We start from the raw sequence: 17961 nt of genomic DNA, 5'->3' as shown, positions 1-17961 counted from the left end.
AGGACATTCTCTAGGCATTGTACCTTGCAGACATATCCTACTGAGCCTTTTGTGGACTTAAATCACCAAAATGTGACACAAAAATGTAGAAATGCTAAAAAATTCACGTTTTGCCTCAGATTAAGAATAGATAGTTAGATTTTACTGTGTACGTGTATATTGTTTGAAATTTTCATGTTTGACCCTTTACAGTACAAGTGTACTAGGATACCCAATTTGAGCTCCCTTTGCCATTTTTCTCTTTGTCATCATCTTGGTATGAATGTGTACATTAAATCATGGGTATGAAAAGTGATTCTGGTGCTGTACAAGATGTGAAAGACATTGATTATTCCATTACAAAAATTGTGTTCGGGATTTTTATGCAACTTTGCACTGCGCTAAAAGATGACTTTTTGTAAATGGGTTAGCTTGAAGTATGTTTTTAAAAAATCAGAGAAGGTGATAATTTTGCAAAATTCATAATTTTCAGGACTTTAGAATAAATGGTGTTATTTTTGCCTGAAATTTCATCCTCTCATGATGGAATTCAGAGCAATGACAAATAAGTGTCGGGTTATTTGATACACTTTCAGTCTCCTACAAAACACTAAATCACGAGCAAACTCTGGGTACCGGTACTTAATTTTTAATAACAAGATGATGTTATATAATCTGAAATCTAATTTATGACATCACACAACTCTTCTGTGTGGGAATGCTGTGCAATGTAAGTACATATGAAGAGTTTGAATACAAAAACAAATTAACTCCATGTTCAAATTTTGTGAAGTTAAGTCATCATCAAATAGAGAAAAATGAAATCTTTTTAAATTATGTGATACCCTTTTTATAACAAACTAAATGTATGTTTCTGTTTTTGCCTTTACTGTAAAAGTGGATATTTTTGCGTGACTAATTTTAGTGCTGGGCCGCATAAGAAATGTTTTGCATGTTTTTATTTCCAGGGTATCAAGACATCAACTACAGGGCATACATTGCAAGCAAAAATATTTTCGTGCTTTTATTTTTCGCGCTAGTTTCTGATTGCGCAAAATGCACGAAAAATTTAAACACTGCAAAAATTTCCACTTTTACAGTATGTTACCACATAGTTGAATGTGGTTGGATTTCTGTGTGCTAAGTCTTCAAAGAAATTATGAAAATACTATAATTGTAAAACCTATCAGTTCTCATATACTTACACAATGTTAGTACAACATGTATTAGCATGTACAACGTAGTTGAAAATGGGCAACTTTTCATATGGAATGTACTGTAGTTGTGAAGTGTGCTGATTTTCAATAAACTTAAGCAAAATGCTGACACCTGTCAAGTTGCATGGCCCTGCCAAGAAGTGTGTAGATGAGTCACTACGATATGAGAACTGTTCTCACGACAGATTTCATTTTCAGTCAAACTGGTACATGTTCTGTGTGAAAAGATGGTGCCCTCAGGTTGCTGATGACATGCTGCTGTCACATGTACAATGCAGTGGTAGAACAGGGAGGCAGCTTGAAGTAACGTGTGATCTAAGCCATTTTGATACCACTGCATGACCATGTACAAAGGACTACATTATAAGATTCCATGACAGTTTGCCCACCATCTAGTGTAAGTGCTTCAAAATTTTGTCTAGCTTTGTATATTATCTCAAATGTACAGGAAGATAAAACTATCTTTTTTATGCCTCCGCCACGAAGTGGTACCGGAGGCATTGTTTTCGGGTTGTCCGTCCGCATTCATTTACGTGATAACTTGAGGATTATTGACTAAAATTTTACCAAACTTGGTCCAAGTATAAAGTATTATGGGGCAATTACTTGATTAAATTTTGGGTGAAATTGGCCAAAGGTCAAAGGTCAAGGTCAAATCATGAAATTGTATCTGTATACACAATAACTCAAGACTGGATCAAGCAAATTTCACCAAACTTTGTCAGAGGATGATGTATGACGGGACAATTACTTGATTAGTTTTTGAGTGAAATTGGACAGAGGTCAAAGATCAAGGTCAAATCCTAAAATTTAACTGTTTACGTGATCTCAGAACTGGATGAAGCAGCTTTCACCAAATTTGGTCCAAGGATGATGTATGATGGGGCAATTAGTTGAGTAGATTTTAGTGACATTGGCAAGAGGTCAAAGGTCAAAAGGTCATGGTCAAATGCTAGATATGTTGCTATTTCCCCCATATCCATGCAATGTCTGAAGGTATTTTCTTGAAACTTAGTGTAGACATGTACTACTGCGTATAGATTCTCCAGAGAGAGTTTAATGTCATAAGGTCAAAGGTTAGGTGAGAATGTTACAATTTCACTTTCTTGCAAATGGTTCAATGTATCTCATAAAAGGGTCAGTCAGAAGTCAAGTACAAATCCTCACTTCCCCAAATACGTGTACCTGCACTCTTAGACAGTTATAGCAAACATAGTTCAAGGAATGTGAACATTCAAGATGTTTCTGACAAACATGTCATTTCAATATTTTGTCAGTCATCACACATTGTGAAGGCATTGTACCATACACCTATTGGGCGAATCATGCATTATGGCGGAGGCATCAGTCGCCATAGCGACATTTCTAGTTTTAGTTTGCAGTGCAGTGTAGGAGACCCCTACTCATCTGTCATGAGCTATCACTGTACTTAGAAATCTTGCTAATAATGCCAGAATTAAAATATTGTTTGATTTAACACATATTTCTCTTTGTCACAGATACATGTAGAGCTTTGATATGTACTTTGTATCTTTCAAGATTGGAAACAAAAAGTGAAAATAAATGCTACCAAGATCAGATGTGATACCAATTCCAATAAAGCTTCACTATGCGCTTCATTCAATCGTAGTGGATTGATACAAATATACTGTATTAATACCAAGAACTTCAATAGTACTTAGATACAGTGCAAGTTCTTTTCTTTCAAGAGAAGAGATAATGCACGTGTATATTCTTGCATGTTGCTTCTTTTTCTTTGCGATGTGCAAGACCAACATGTTTTTATTTTGTTCCTTTCCTTTGGCACAGATTAGATAATTTGGTCAAAAGGCCTACCTGTACAGTAAGCAGGGTGTGATTTAGAAATAAGAACAAAATCATATACTAGTATATGAATATATATATAATATATATATATGTATATATATACATATATATATATATATATATATACATATACATATACATATGTACATATGCATATACAATATATGGTATATGCATACAAAGGTACTCCTGTAAGAACAAGGTCCTTGGGACTATCATATTTTCCTCACTATACTCTGATCCTTGCTTTCATATTATACATGTATTGAAAGTAAAGTTTTGTCACTTCACAGACTGTGAATAAAAGAGAAAAAAGAGCCTTTCATGGTGGATTCAGATAGCAGCCAATGTCATGTAAAGATAACACAATCACTGCATCCCAAAATAAAAGCATACTACTCAATATGTAATCACCACTAGTCACAATACATGTGGTTAAGAAAACATAGAAATGACAGTGCTATTGGGACTCTGATGCAACTATATGTTACAATCTTTTGGATAGTGATATAAACAAGAATACCATTCGGCAAGATTGGAAGTTTACATAATGTATTTTTCCAGTCCTACCGAATGACATTTTTGTTCACACTGATTATGCGTTGGCTCCTCACTTTGGGGATATGTTTGCCCCCAACATTTCATGGCCCGTACACAAAGAGAAATAAATGAAAGGATAACACGTAACATAACAGAATTGGAGGAAATTAACAGATTTAGGTAAAGAAAAACAATGAGTGACAGAGAGAGGATAGAAGGGGAAGAAAGATGGAAGATGAGATGAAAGAAAACAAGGAAAAGTAGAAATTACGCGGTGCATAATATATGTCCCGGCGGAAGTAGCATTTTGTAGCAAAATGTACAATACAGGTCAAAAATCAAGGTCAAAGGTCAAAGAAGTCAAAGGTCAAAATTCTGTGTAGAAGTTTTGAAGCCCTCACCTGGTGCCATCACAAAAAGCAAACGGAATCGAAATCGGGTTAGAAATGGCGAAGGAGTAGCATTTTGTAGCCATTGTACAATATAGGTCAAAAATCAAGGGCAAAGGTCAAAGGTCAAAATTCTGTGTAGAAGTTTTGAAGCCCTCACCTAGTGCCATCACATAAAGCAAATGGAATCGAAATCAGGTTAGAAATGGCGAAGGAGCAGCATTTTGTAGCTAAATGTACAATACAGGTCAAAAATCAAGGTCAAAGGTCAAAGAAGTCAAAGGTCAAAATTCTGTGTAGAAGTTTTGAAGCCCTTACCTAGTGCCATCACATAAAGCAAACGGAATCGAAATCGGGTTAGAAATGGCGAAGGAGTAGCATTTTGTAGCCAATGTACAATATAGGTCAAAAATCAAGGTCAAAGAAGTCAAAGGTCAAAATTCTGTGTAGAAGTTTTGAAGCCCTCACCTAGTGCCATCACATAAAGCAAACGGAATCGAAATCGGGTTAGAAATGGCGAAGGAGTAGCATTTTGTAGCAAAATGTACAATACAGGTCAAAAAATCAAGGTCAAAGGTCAAAGAAGTCAAAGGTCAAAATTCTGTGTAGAAGTTTTGAAGCCCTCAACTAGTGCCATCACATAAAGCAAACGGAATCGAAATCGGGTTAGAAATGGCGAAGGAGTAGCATTTTGTAGCAAAATGTACAATATAGGTCAAAGGTCAAGGTCAAAGGTCACAACTGAAATTCTGTGTACAAGTTTCAAAGCTCCCACGTAGTGCTATCATATAAAGCAAACAGAATCAAAATCGGCTCATAAATGACAGAGGAGTAGCAAATTGACGATTTTGATCACACACGGACGCACACACGGACACACACACACGTACGGAGCCCGTTTCATAGTCCCCTGCTCGAACTCGTTCGGCGGGGACAACAAGGAATAACATAAGGGGAGGAAAAGTGGGAAAATATGACAAGATCAAAATGAAAAGTAATGAGAGACAGACATGGTTAAAAGGATAGAGATTAACAATAGCACAACTCTTTGCAGATCTCTGTGTATCCCACTTGTCAGCTTTACAAGATGAAAATAGAATAAAATCTCAATAAAATGGAGGAATATTTATCTGGTATTTTGAAGAATTCTGCTAAAAATGGTTGTATCATTGATGACTCACAATTCTGTAAAGAAATTCTTCAGTTCACCAACTAGCCCCATCAAACTGAAATCAGAGTCAAAATCAGATAAGAATGACAAAGAATAACAGCAAGAAAAGAAAGAGAAATATACCCACAAATCATGCTAACAGCCAAAACATAATTAGGCCTACAAAGAAGGGTTTTAAAATTTATATGGTTAACATTTATCACAGTCATTCAATATTGGTGATTTCCAAAGACATGAAATGTTGTACAAAATTGCACTCCGTGTGCTTCATGGACTGGAGGTAATGCATAAATATGCTGAACTATAGGCCTACTGCTAAGTTCAATATAGTATTAAAAAAAAATTGAGTTGCAATAAAACCTTAATGAATGCAGAGACCGACATTATAAATATCGAGTACCAAAGATTACAAATATTTGAACAGCAGGATGGTATTAAAGTAAAAAGAGAGTTTAAGGCATCTATATAGTTAGATATACAATATGTGAACACTAGCTACAATAAAAGTTTTTCTAGACTAAACCATCAAAAGTTAATGTTTATTGAGAAAATTATTGAGATTCCAATATATTTTAAGATTTATTGCAAAATTTGTATATTAGGCCATGGGGTGAAGCTGAAAAAGAGGCTTAGAAAATGGGTTTCGTTCCAGCAACACTGGCACTACTTTCTGAATGCGGAAATGTGATGTTTTGTACATCCTAAATATACTGTAAAAAGTTCTCCTCGAAATATCCTGCAGTTTTTGCGAAAATCCATATTTTATAAACTGCGACCAGCAGCCCAATACACATATCGTAATGGGGCTGCGGATTGTAGCATTTAGGATCATGACAGGAAGTATCGCGGACAAATGTCAACCTTAAATCGAACAAAAATTCTTCAATTTGAAGACTTACAAGTAAGGTTGAAGTATTGACAACAGGGTTCGTGCAAGGTTTGGTTCTACATATAGTCATTTTCTGTTCGATTTGATGACTTAATATGACTAGGTCGAGAGGAATCTGGGAGAGCTACGCTGAATTGACGGTCAGCGCAGGCGCACACATCACTGCGCACAAATTTCGTATCCATTGACTGGATATTAGATGTCTGTGTGTGCATGCGCTGGCCGTCAATTCAGTGTAGCTCTCCCAGTTTCCTCTCGACCGAGTCACATTTAGTCATCAATTTGAACAGAAAGGAACTATTTGCAGAAGCAAACCTTGCACGAACTCTGTTATCAATACTTCAAATTTATTAATAAGTCTTCAAATTGAAGATTTTTTCCCGATTTGAAGTTGATATTTGTCCGCCATAAAATATTCGTCATGATCCTGTATGCTACAGTTCACAGCCCCATGACGCTATGCGTATGGGGCTGCTGGCCGCAGTTATGCGTATGGGGCTGCTAGCCGCAGTATAGTTCCCATATTGTTTCTAAGCTGAAATGCATATACACATTTGTAAAGCACTGCTTTTAGCCATATACCTAGAAAAAAAAAGTGAAGTTTTGGTTTAATAGTTGCATTATATCTCATGTTTCAGCTTTTCCTGATGCTGGCTATGCAAAGGAGGACAAGAGCAAAGTGGTTCAAGACCATATGAGAGAGAGCACTGACTGACCGTCAGAGGTCAAGGCAAATGCCTTATATTCTGTTCAAAGACATGTTATTAATCAAATGACTAATCATTCAAGGCAAAAAAAAGAAAAAAAAATCAGTGTGTTTGTTTGTGTGTGTGTCCGCGTGCATGTGGGAGAATCTTATTGTACACACACACACACACACACACACCCTCACATGCACACACACATACGCACACACATAGTTATGAAGATTCAATATACCCAAGTGTATTAAAATATTATTCTTCATGCCTTGGCCATTTATCACATCAGCATCATAAAAAAGATTATCATAAACATGAACACACACAATTATATAATACATGTACTGATCAGTGCATTACACATAAACAGGTGCATAAAAACGCTGACAAATTATATACACTCACACGCACACATACAAACTCATTTACTCACATGAGACATTACTATTAAACAGATCATATTGTTTATCAGTAAACATGTTTTTCTTTTCTTCTTCTTCTTCTTCTTAAGAAGCTTTAATATACTTAGATCACATAGCAATCACGTTGTTCATGAAATATTATACATTACTTTAGCACTAGAAAATTTAATCGTCATAAAATTTCCTGAAGTTTTCATTGCTATCATTAGGTTACAACATGGTGGGACACTACCTCCTTTCATGTAAGATAGCTCAAAATGATAATCAGTCAAATTTTCTAGTTTTAATAAATTTCCTGGAACATTCCATGGTCCAAATATCCTTGAAAGGGTGTAAAAGTTTTGAAAAATGCCAATATATAAAATAAAGGCAAAATTATAGTTTACCCATTCATGAGTGAAAACTGTTGGATTCTGCATTGGAGGCAATGTGTACCTGAAAATCTTGGAGAGAATAAACCAGGTTTGGCATTAAAAATTATGATAACATTGCAATTAACATTCAATATCAGAGGATCTGTGCAAACCTGACTCAACTTATGCACAATTTTCATTTGGCTGGTGTGTATTAGTTTTAGCAAACTGATTTTGTACTCACACCTACATTGTACTGACCTTTCTACACGAACATTCTGTTTCAGTATTAATAATAGTTACATATTTTTTTCCCCAGAGTGGGAGAAACAAATTTTAATCATAGTCATTCAGTTTTGTGAAAAAAAAACACACTTAGGAAAACATCTTTGTTCTTAGAATAATTCAATCCTAATCAAATCATAATAGTGGGCAGAAATGTTTGCTAAAGGGCGAACAATCACATACTGAGGCAAGGAGTCAAAACATGTTGCATAAACATTGGCATTCAAAATACAGGAAGCAATCTGTATTACAAAGACATTTTATCATGCACAACTTTGGTAAGATGTCAATTCTTGAATATCAATCACATTGACCAAAGCATTGGTGCATATACAGTACATTCTGTTGTTTCTGAACTTTGCACTGAAGTTCTTTGTGTATGTGTGTGAATGTTTCAGTGGTGTATAGGCCTATATATTGCTCCATTTTATCAAGGACAACTTATAGTAACATGACAATTTTTTCATGCTTCAATATCAATCATATTAACCTATTTCCCTTGGCAAGTAATGAGCAGGTTGACTCTGTTGCAAATGATGCATTTCACAGGCAACACAGCAGAACCTGAAGAGCTTCCAGAAGAAAATCTTGATCTTGATGTGAGCGTCTTAGGGGAGGAAACAGATGCTCCTGCTGACGGACCAGGCTCCTCCTTCAGCTTTCGTTTCCTAGCGAGATTCAGGCATTTGCTATCTATAAACCTCTTGTAGCACGTTTCATGGAATCCTATTTAATACAATGGAGAAATGAACAGCAATGATTAGCCGTTGGATTTTGTTAGGGGGAAAAAAGGCTAAATGCTAGAGGGAAGGGTTGAACATTACACTCAATATATCATTAAATGTACGGTAGACTATTGACTGCCAATATTTGAATCTTGTAATTACCAATACACAGGCCCTAGTACTATGCCAGGTAATCATTAACACCTCATGATCATTGTCATCATCAACTACTTCAACTTGTACTTGCAGTGCAATTACTGATTTTAAATTACATCTACAGCTTTCAGCACCTGATCACATGCAATATCAATTATCATAATTATGAATACAACTGCCTTATCATCATTAATACTAGTAATCCTTGGCCTTTCACTATCACCACCACCCACTGCTTTATAGTTTGGCACAACATAATGGTAATCATATGTTTTAGGGAGTTTAATTGTTGCAATTATGTTATTGTCATTGTTGGTCTTTTAGATCTATTTATATCAAATATTAATAAGTTAATTTAATGAGATGCTAAATGTGTGTTTTGAGGGAGGATTCGCCAATTTCGGGGTGAGAGAAACAGGATGGATTTTTAATATTAATACTCCATGGCCATGATTATGAAAATATAAATTTACACGCAGTTTAGACCTTTTTCAATCCAGTCCTGTGTGTCAAGACTTTTACAAAACAATATCACCGATCAGCTACATCAACCTAACCTGGGCTGTACATAGAACAACATGTAAAATTACATCTAGAGTGTAGGCGACATTATAACGGCGCTCTGCCATGCCAAGGTGAAATTCAAGATAATTTATCTAAGTAACAGACACGCTAACGGCTAAGCTATGCGCTACTGCATTAGCGCCCATTATAACATACACAAGCAACGTTCATAACGAGTCTAGCTATTAACGTTGTACAATTGTACTTGTAGTCATCATGGTCATTAACATTATGAGTGAGACTGCACTGCAGTGTCGACTGCTACGACTCGACTGTACGCACGTAAACTAACCTGTAAATTAACCTAACTACGTAGGTTGCAGTTAGTCCCCCTGAGCAGCTGAATCACTTCGTTCTGGTCTGCGATTTCACGGTCTCCCCCACTCAATTTGATCCACTCTTTGGCACACAAAATAGGTTTCGTCTATCTTAGGTTTGTCATAGCCGTGAAATTTTCAAACTTCATCGATGTTACATGCATAATAACGCATAATAAGTTTCGGCTGAGCAGACGACGTAGACGCGTCGACAGCACAGAACTCTTACACATGTGGTCGACAGCGGCCATTTTCACTCGTAAACAATAAAATTCTCGATTCGGATTGGATAACATACATCACATGATCGTTCGCGAATGAATATCGTACACGGCAAAGTGTACATATTCAGCTCCAGTGACAAAAAAGTTCACTGTTTCCCCCTAAATTACCAAAATACTGCAGGAGGGTTTGTGTCGAACTTTCTCATCTCAACCAAAACTGTACTATCCCTTTAAGCTTATGAGATCCCATGTAGTTTCGCCCACGTGTACTCATCTCCAGACTTAAAGACACTCAGTCGTGGCGAGTGGTTTGTGCGGCACGGAGACGAACGCAACACGCTGCCTCCCCCATTCTGTATCAAATGTAGTGACCCCCGAATGAGAATAGCGATGGCTCAATGGGTCAGCGAAAGTACGATAGGCTACAAGAGGGCTCCCTGTGCTTATCTCCCAACCCAAAATGGCGGTCAAAGCGAGCCACGAGAGCTTCCGAATGGACGCACACTCTCAGTGCGCATGCACATGAAGAGAGGCCGAAAGAGCCACGCGTCTTCTGGCCTCTCTCCTCCAATCACCGCAGCTCGCGGTGACAATATTTGTGTATGATGCGTACACGCACACACACACACACACACACACACACACACGCCGCAGCGTCTTCTGGCCTCTCTCCTCCAATCACCGTAGCTCGCGGTGACAATCAGCGTGTTTCTACAGAGAATCCGATAGACCTAGCATTTGCAAGCGCGTAATCAAACAGTGCGCTAACGCGGAACCGGGTTGTTTCTACAGAAAGCGCATAATCGGATTGAATCCGATTCTCCACCTGAATGCAGGTGTGACCGGATGTCTGGAAAGTTGGCTGGTGCATTGTGGGCCTGGGTCAAGGTCAAGCATCTACTGATGATGCGGATGCGATCACCGATTGAACGAAACTGAGCACAGGGCCTGCCCACGGCCTGCCTAGCTAGCCTAGCCCTGGGCCGGCCGGCCCGGCCTAGTGTGGGTACAAGTTACGACCGTTACCCTTTATATGGATTAGAAACTAGTTTTGTTTTCTACCAATTCTTTGGTTCGTCAATTTTTCACGGATCTTAAGGTTGGATTTTTATAACTGGATTATCACATGTGACGAGACAACAGCAATTCACAGAGACACAGCTTCTGTCGCGTCTGACTGAGTTCTGTAAGTTCTATCATCAATTCTAACTAGTTTCTAGAGTAGAAGTAGAACCTCCTACTCAACTGTTGGGCTAGGCCCAACGTTAGGCATATTTCTAGTCTAACATTTAACGCTAACAAGTTAAGATTTTAAAAAAAATGATTACTCTAGATTGGGGCCTAGCAATTACACGTTTTTTAGGCGTAAACTAAAGAGTCGTTGGGCCTACTGCGACTGGTTTCTACTACTTACTAGTTGCTAGGCCTACTACAAGTTAGCTCTAATGTTGATTGTTAGACTATTCATGTTAGTGATTTCCACATTTCTACTTGTCATTACTGACATTAGGCCTAACGTTAGATTCTAACGTTACTATGAATATAGGCCTACTTTTACTAACGTTCTTAAAGGGGCCCTGAAATCCAATTTTATTTGAAAACATCACTTTTGGGAATATAGGGTCCTAAGGGTGGTTCTAAGAAACATTCCATATTATAGGCTCTATTTTGATTATATTGATTAGAAATGTCTCAAAGTCAATCTAGAACTAGTTTGGAAGGTGTTTTTTTTTATAGTTTTGTTAAATATTTCAGTAGACGTACTTTACTACTGCATTACATACTGTCTTTACCAATGACTGACAGATGAGGAATAATATTGATTAGATGTCTTAAGTAGATCTAACGTTAGAATTTGTAACGTGTTAGTTTGGAAGGTGGTTTCTTTTTTTTTTTGTGGGCGTTCCCAAGTATTAAACGCTAGAGTCTAACGTTAATCTGGACAATAAAAAGAAAAAGTCGTTAGAATAGATAAAATGTTTCTAACGTTAATCGTGTTAGATATCCGTTTCACCACAAAAGTGGTATTGAGAACTTGAGGGTATTTTAAATCAACACAAATCAACATGCATTTGAATTTCAGGGCCCCTTGAAATTAGGCCCTAGACCTAGAGAACCACTCTAACTTAACAAGTTAAAACGTTCAGTATAGTCTAACTGTCAGAGTCTTAAACACAAACGGCCTAACGTTACAACTAAAACTAGGATCGACTGTGTGTCATTGGATTTATAAGTAACGTTAGAACAAAGGCCTATTAAACGTGAGGGCTAACGTTGACTGTTTGTGTTAACTGTGTTACTGTTAGACCTCTTTCTTCGGGCAGGTAGGATTTAATTCGGGTAGAAACTCGGGTTTATGGAACATTAAAGAACTGTTAGTTATATTCCAAGTCAAGGTTAGATTTTAGAACAGAAGCAGCTGTTAGGATGCCTAACAAAACACTTAACGGTTAACGTTAGATAGCGTTAATTCTAACGTACGGTAGGGCCTAAAGTTTGTTTAATAGGTAGGCACCTTGCCTCTAAAATCTAACGTTAACTAGGTCTAGACATATTCTAACGTTAAATGAATGTTTGAATTTCCTTTCATTTTCGGACTAACGAAACGTCGTATTTTTATAGGCCCTACCAAGATCCATATTTCTATTTGATTCTTTGTCGGATTAACAAACTAGACCCTAGTAACGAACCTTTAGAATAACGACAAAAAGTTCGTAAAACAAACCCTAACACTACTTGTAGTTTGCTAATGCTAGACTTTAGAGTTTGTCTTTTCCGAACTAAAAAGTATTAAGCCTAGAGAATATCTAGTTTTAATAGACCCCTACCGCGGTACTAGATTCTATGTGCATCTCACACGTATTGTTAGCGCTAGTTAGTATAAGTATTGTCAATTAGAATGTAACAAGTTAGTCGTACTCGTAGAACTATAGGTTCTAGTCGCTCGAATCTAACGTTAACAAGTATTACTATTAGGCCTAACTATATGAGAACGGTTTACTATTAATACTAGATCTAGTGTTCTGTTAGTTGCCTTGGTTTTAAAATTACAGCGCAACTGTGTAAAAATAACACCCCTGCCCCTGTTCGTGTGTCTTTTCTTTATTTTAAAATTCAGAGTATTTTCTTTACAAGTTTGTCAAATCTGAGGCAAATTGTGACTAGTAACGTTAGAACCTGATACTCGGACGTTTTGGAGACACCCAACTACTGTAAAAGTGATTATTCAACGTTAGATAAAATAGCTGCAACATGCATGCACATAAAAGTCATGGCCACATTACCTTACACATGTTTTCTATGTCAAACTGGTGATTGTCTTCCGGGTCAGTATCGGATTATTGAACCTGTTTGTCAAATCTGAGGCAAATTGTGACTAGTAACGTTAGAACCTGATACTCGGACGTTTTGGAGACACCCAACTACTGTAAAAGTGATTATTCAACGTTAGATAAAATAGCTGCAACATGCATGCACATAAAAGTCATGGCCACATTACCGTACACATGTATGTCAAACTGGTGATTGTCTTCCGGGTCAGTATCGGATTATTGAACCTGCATGACGACTCGGTTTTTGGCTTATGTGTTTTGAAGCCTGTGATTGGTCAAAAGCTGGTCCCGTGATCTACAGGCGCCATGTCGTTACCAAAGTCAATCACGCGGGCGCGAGCAAAGCTCATACGCAGTGCCCATTGTTCATTACGCGCAGCTACGCGCTAATTTAGTTTGCCTTTGGGAAATCCCCAATATCAGTCACGGTGCAGCGGGGATGATGAATTGTCATTGCCGTTGTCTGCTTTATTGAAGTAGAAGGTATATAATATATTATTTTAAAGTTATTTTGATATGTTTCTGCGAAAAACTGAAGATTTGTCATGCCTAAATTCCTGCCCAGCATGGTGTTGCTTGAACCACCTGACTCATGTGTAATGATGCACCGCTTTCCGACAGAGCCAAAACGAAGGGAACAAAAAGTGAGAAATCAGTGTGCGACGGGAAAACTGTATGATATGTTTTCTTTGGATTCCTCACGGTGTCTTTCAGACTATCCAAGTTTTTATTTACATTTGTATGCCACCGCCATAACGTACGAAGTGTAGCCTGAGGCATTTGTTTTGGTCGTCCGTCCGTCCTTCTGTCTGTCCTTCATTCCGTAATCATTTTTGGACACCGTTTGTAATGAAACTGTTTGACATTAAGGTGCATGTGTGAGTGGACGAAGTTTTGTCTTTGATAGCTTATAAACTTTTGTGTAAACACGCTCAAAGTGAAAGGTCAAAATCATGTACATAATGGTTCAATTCTTAAAACAATGTTACTATTTCCCATATATCTACATGCAATTTTTGAAGGTGAGTATATATATTTCCAGACAAAACTTACTGCGGCGACTATGAATCTCTTGTGGTTTATTTATTTATCTATTCATTTATTGGGGTGGGGTGGGGGGGGGGTCATGGGAGGGGGCCAAAGGTCAAGGATCAATGTCAGGTAAAATGTTAAAATTCTAGTATCTATTGTTAAAATATTATTACCCAGTTCCTCCGTACCTTGAAGATTACCTAATGCAAAAACTTAAAACCAAACACGGTATTTGCATGCCACCATTACTATTCAGTTACGCGTATATATAGGGAAATATTTTGGCCATGATGGTCAAAGGTCAAGCGAAAATAGTAAAATGACAAGATTTTCCACATATTTTCAAAATAACCACTCAAGGTATTGCCATGATGTATAGATAGGTCAACTGATGAGTAAAAAATGGTCAAATACCTTAATACTTGCTCTCTTAAACAATAAAAGTTATCCATTCACACCTAGTTCAAGGAAAGTAAACACTCGACGTATTATATCTTACGACAAACATGGCATTTTTTTCTGTCAATTATATGAAACTGACGTGTAACATTGTCAAGACGTACTCTACCGTATATACCCCCCCCCCCAAACGAGACTCTCCGCATTGATATCTTTGAAAATAGTCAATCAATCTAAATACAAATTCAGGGTATGAAACTATAACTCATTGGCCACATTATTTACAGAAAACCCCATTCGATTTGCTTCAGTGGTCAAAGAGAAATTAGGGGTTTTGTAGAGGATGTCAGAAATCTCTTCCCTCCAAGTTCTGTGTATTGTATTCTTACACAAGAGCATCGTCGAAGTGCTTAACTTGGAAGAATCAGACTCATGACATGCTTTACAACAATCCACTTTTCTCTGTGACCGCTTTACCAAATTGAGAGCTAAGATATTGTATTTTAAGACTCTGAAGTAGCGTTTAAACAGTTTAATCCTATTGGGTGTTATCAATGCGAAAATCTGATTGTATTTTTTTTATTTTTTTATTTTTTTTTATTTATTTATTTATTTTTTTTTTTTTTTTTTGGGGGGGGACATACTGTACACCTGCTAAGAGAACAATGAAATATGGCTGAGATATATGCCGGTAGCCATTTGGACGATTTTATTTGTTTTTCCACTTATTTCATATCTATATATTAAATGGTCCTGATCGTATAGTTTATATTTGGTACGGATGTCACTGAGGATATCCCTAATCATCATATCCAGGTATTTGTGCTTTCGTTCAATTACAGGTCTTTTTAAAAACTATTTCTAAGCAATTTGAGATCATTTTACATACCTTAATACGCACTTGCCGATGACGTTTCATGTTGTACATTGTACATTAGGCGTATTCCTTTCGGATTACATACTATAGTAAGCCTTCATGTCTGTTTCATACATAACTATATGGTACTATAAATAGGATGGTAATTGATGGTTATTTACGTGCAAAACAGTAATAACTGTGGAATTCGTCTATTGCCTGTGCACTGCTAGAATTGTAAATTTATTTATCATTTTGTTGTACAATATTCTTGTTCCCTGGACAGCTTGATAAATATAATACAGCATACAGTCTAGTGAAAGTGTATGACACGGCATACTGTGAATTCTTCTTTTATTTTTACAGCAAAAAAAAAATTATCATATTTATATTCAAGAATTATGTCCTTTAGACGGCTTCCCTATACCTGGGTGCTTGTGTCCACAATGGTCTATTTAAATGTGTAAAAATGATTGGCGATTGTTGGCTTTGTTCAACATGGATGGAATGAAAGAATGTCCCTCCCCCAACCTACACCCTTTCTCTCTCTGTGTCTCTCCCTCTCTCTCTATGAAAAACAAAAAGTCAAGCAACACAGTGCCTTGCGCCTTTGGGACGCCTGCGCGTAACGCTAACCCCCAAGCGCACACGCTAAAACCTTAAGCGCACTGTACGCTGGGTAACGACATGGCGTCCAATTTATGAGTTGGCCAGACTCTCTTAATATACGGCACTGACTGGTGTGTTTCTACAGCCCCCTCTATCGGATACAATCCGATAGACCCGGAATTTGGGGTTCTGTAGAAACACGCTGAATGTTTGTGTATGATGCTTACACACACACGCACACACACACACACATGTCTCAGTGGTAGCATTGCGCAATTGCATGCACAAACTTCGGTCGTTCGGAGTTTACGTACCATTAGGGATGGCGATCGGCTGCCTTTAAGACGTGCAATGCATGCACTGTGCGATTATCAAAGAGTAGAACTTAGAAGCTACATCGAGCTACAAGTTACAACTGGTACCAGACCTCTCTAGATTTTATTCATATTCCAGCCAAGCCGTTTCTTATTTGACATTTATTAGTTTCTAACGTTACACTCCAGTCCAAGTATAGGGTAAGCGATTGAATTTATAAAATATACTTCGCGTTGTTGCCGTTGAGGCGTTGCCGTTGTTTGGGCTGGTCCCAGCAGTCACACTTGCACTCTGCAGAGTGCAGTGCAGTTGTAAACTACGTTGAGCTGAGTTGGAACGAACAGTTGTACCCCGGGTGAAAGCATGCAGTCATTCGCTCTTCTTCAGTTTGACATGCTTGATGTTTGCATCTCTGTACTGGTCTTTTGGGCTCTTAACACAAAAGGTAAGTTTAAGTCATGCAATAGTCAATAAATTACTTGGAAATAAAGGTGTTTCAGTTCGGGAAACCCACTCACAAGGGGGGCCCCTCCTTAAGTAACCCGTCCCCCTTATAAGTAACCCCGTCCCCCTTATAAGTAACCTCCGGGGCACCCCTTATAAGGAGTCTCCACGCTTTTTTGCAATGCAACGCGAAAATGAAAGGACTGCGGCAATTCGCTTGATTATGTCCATAAAGCTTCATAAGTTTCCTAGTTACGAAATTTGAGCAAAATCGGTTTGAGGCATCATATCTAAAATCATGGATTTAAATGCGATGTCAAACGACCCATGCGAATGCTGAAATGCGAGCGATTACTGGCGTGAGTCTGAGTGTCGCCAGGCGCGGCGGCGCGGCAATGCTTGAGTGCAGACGTGGCGACTGAGTACGGAGACTTTCGTTCATTCAGGTGGACTGTGAGTGTTGCCAGGCGCGGCGGCGCGGCAATGCTTGAGTGCAGACGTGGCGACTGAGTACGGAGACTTTCGTTCATTCAGGTGGCTTTATCCACCTGAATGAACGAAAGTCTCCGTACTCAGTCGCCACGTCTGCACTCAAGCATTGCCGCGCCTGGCGACACTCACGCCAGTAATTGCTCGCATTTCAGCATTCGCATGGGTCGTTTGACATCGCATTTAAATCCATGATTTTAGATATGATGCCTCGAACCGATTTTGCTCAAATTTCGTGAGTAACTAGGAAACTTGTGAAGCTTTATGGACATAATCAAGCGAATTGCCGCAGTCCTTTCATTTTCGCGTTGCATTGCAAAAAAGCGTGGAGACTCCTTATAAGGGGTGCCCCGGGGGTTACTTATAAGGGGGACGGGGTTACTTATAAGGGGGACGGGTTACTTATAAGGAGGGGCCCCCCTTGTGAGTGGGTTTCCCGAACTGAATTTAGACTCTGTCTCTAGCCGTTAGACTGCATGCAGTGCTCGAGACGCCGTGCAAACACTTGTGTACAGAGAGAGGGCAGTGTATGGTTTGTGCACAGTTAGACAGAAAGATCCGTTTGTCCGGAGGAGTGTTTTATTTTTTTGATATTATCGCTCTCTTCCGTGGACAAGGGATTCCGTGAAGCCAGACGCAGTCTCTGCGGAACATATCCCCGACGACCAGATACAGACCGATCTTTCGGTCAAGTGCACAGTATGCTTGTGGAAGTTTAACTAATAG

Source organism: Diadema antillarum, unplaced genomic scaffold (genome assembly GCF_040938485.1).
Source record: "Diadema antillarum isolate AM-2024a unplaced genomic scaffold, OU_Dant_1.0 seq00000597_RagTag, whole genome shotgun sequence".
Taxonomy (NCBI): Eukaryota; Metazoa; Echinodermata; class Echinoidea; order Diadematoida; family Diadematidae; genus Diadema; species Diadema antillarum.
This window is presented reverse-complemented; position numbering follows the sequence as displayed.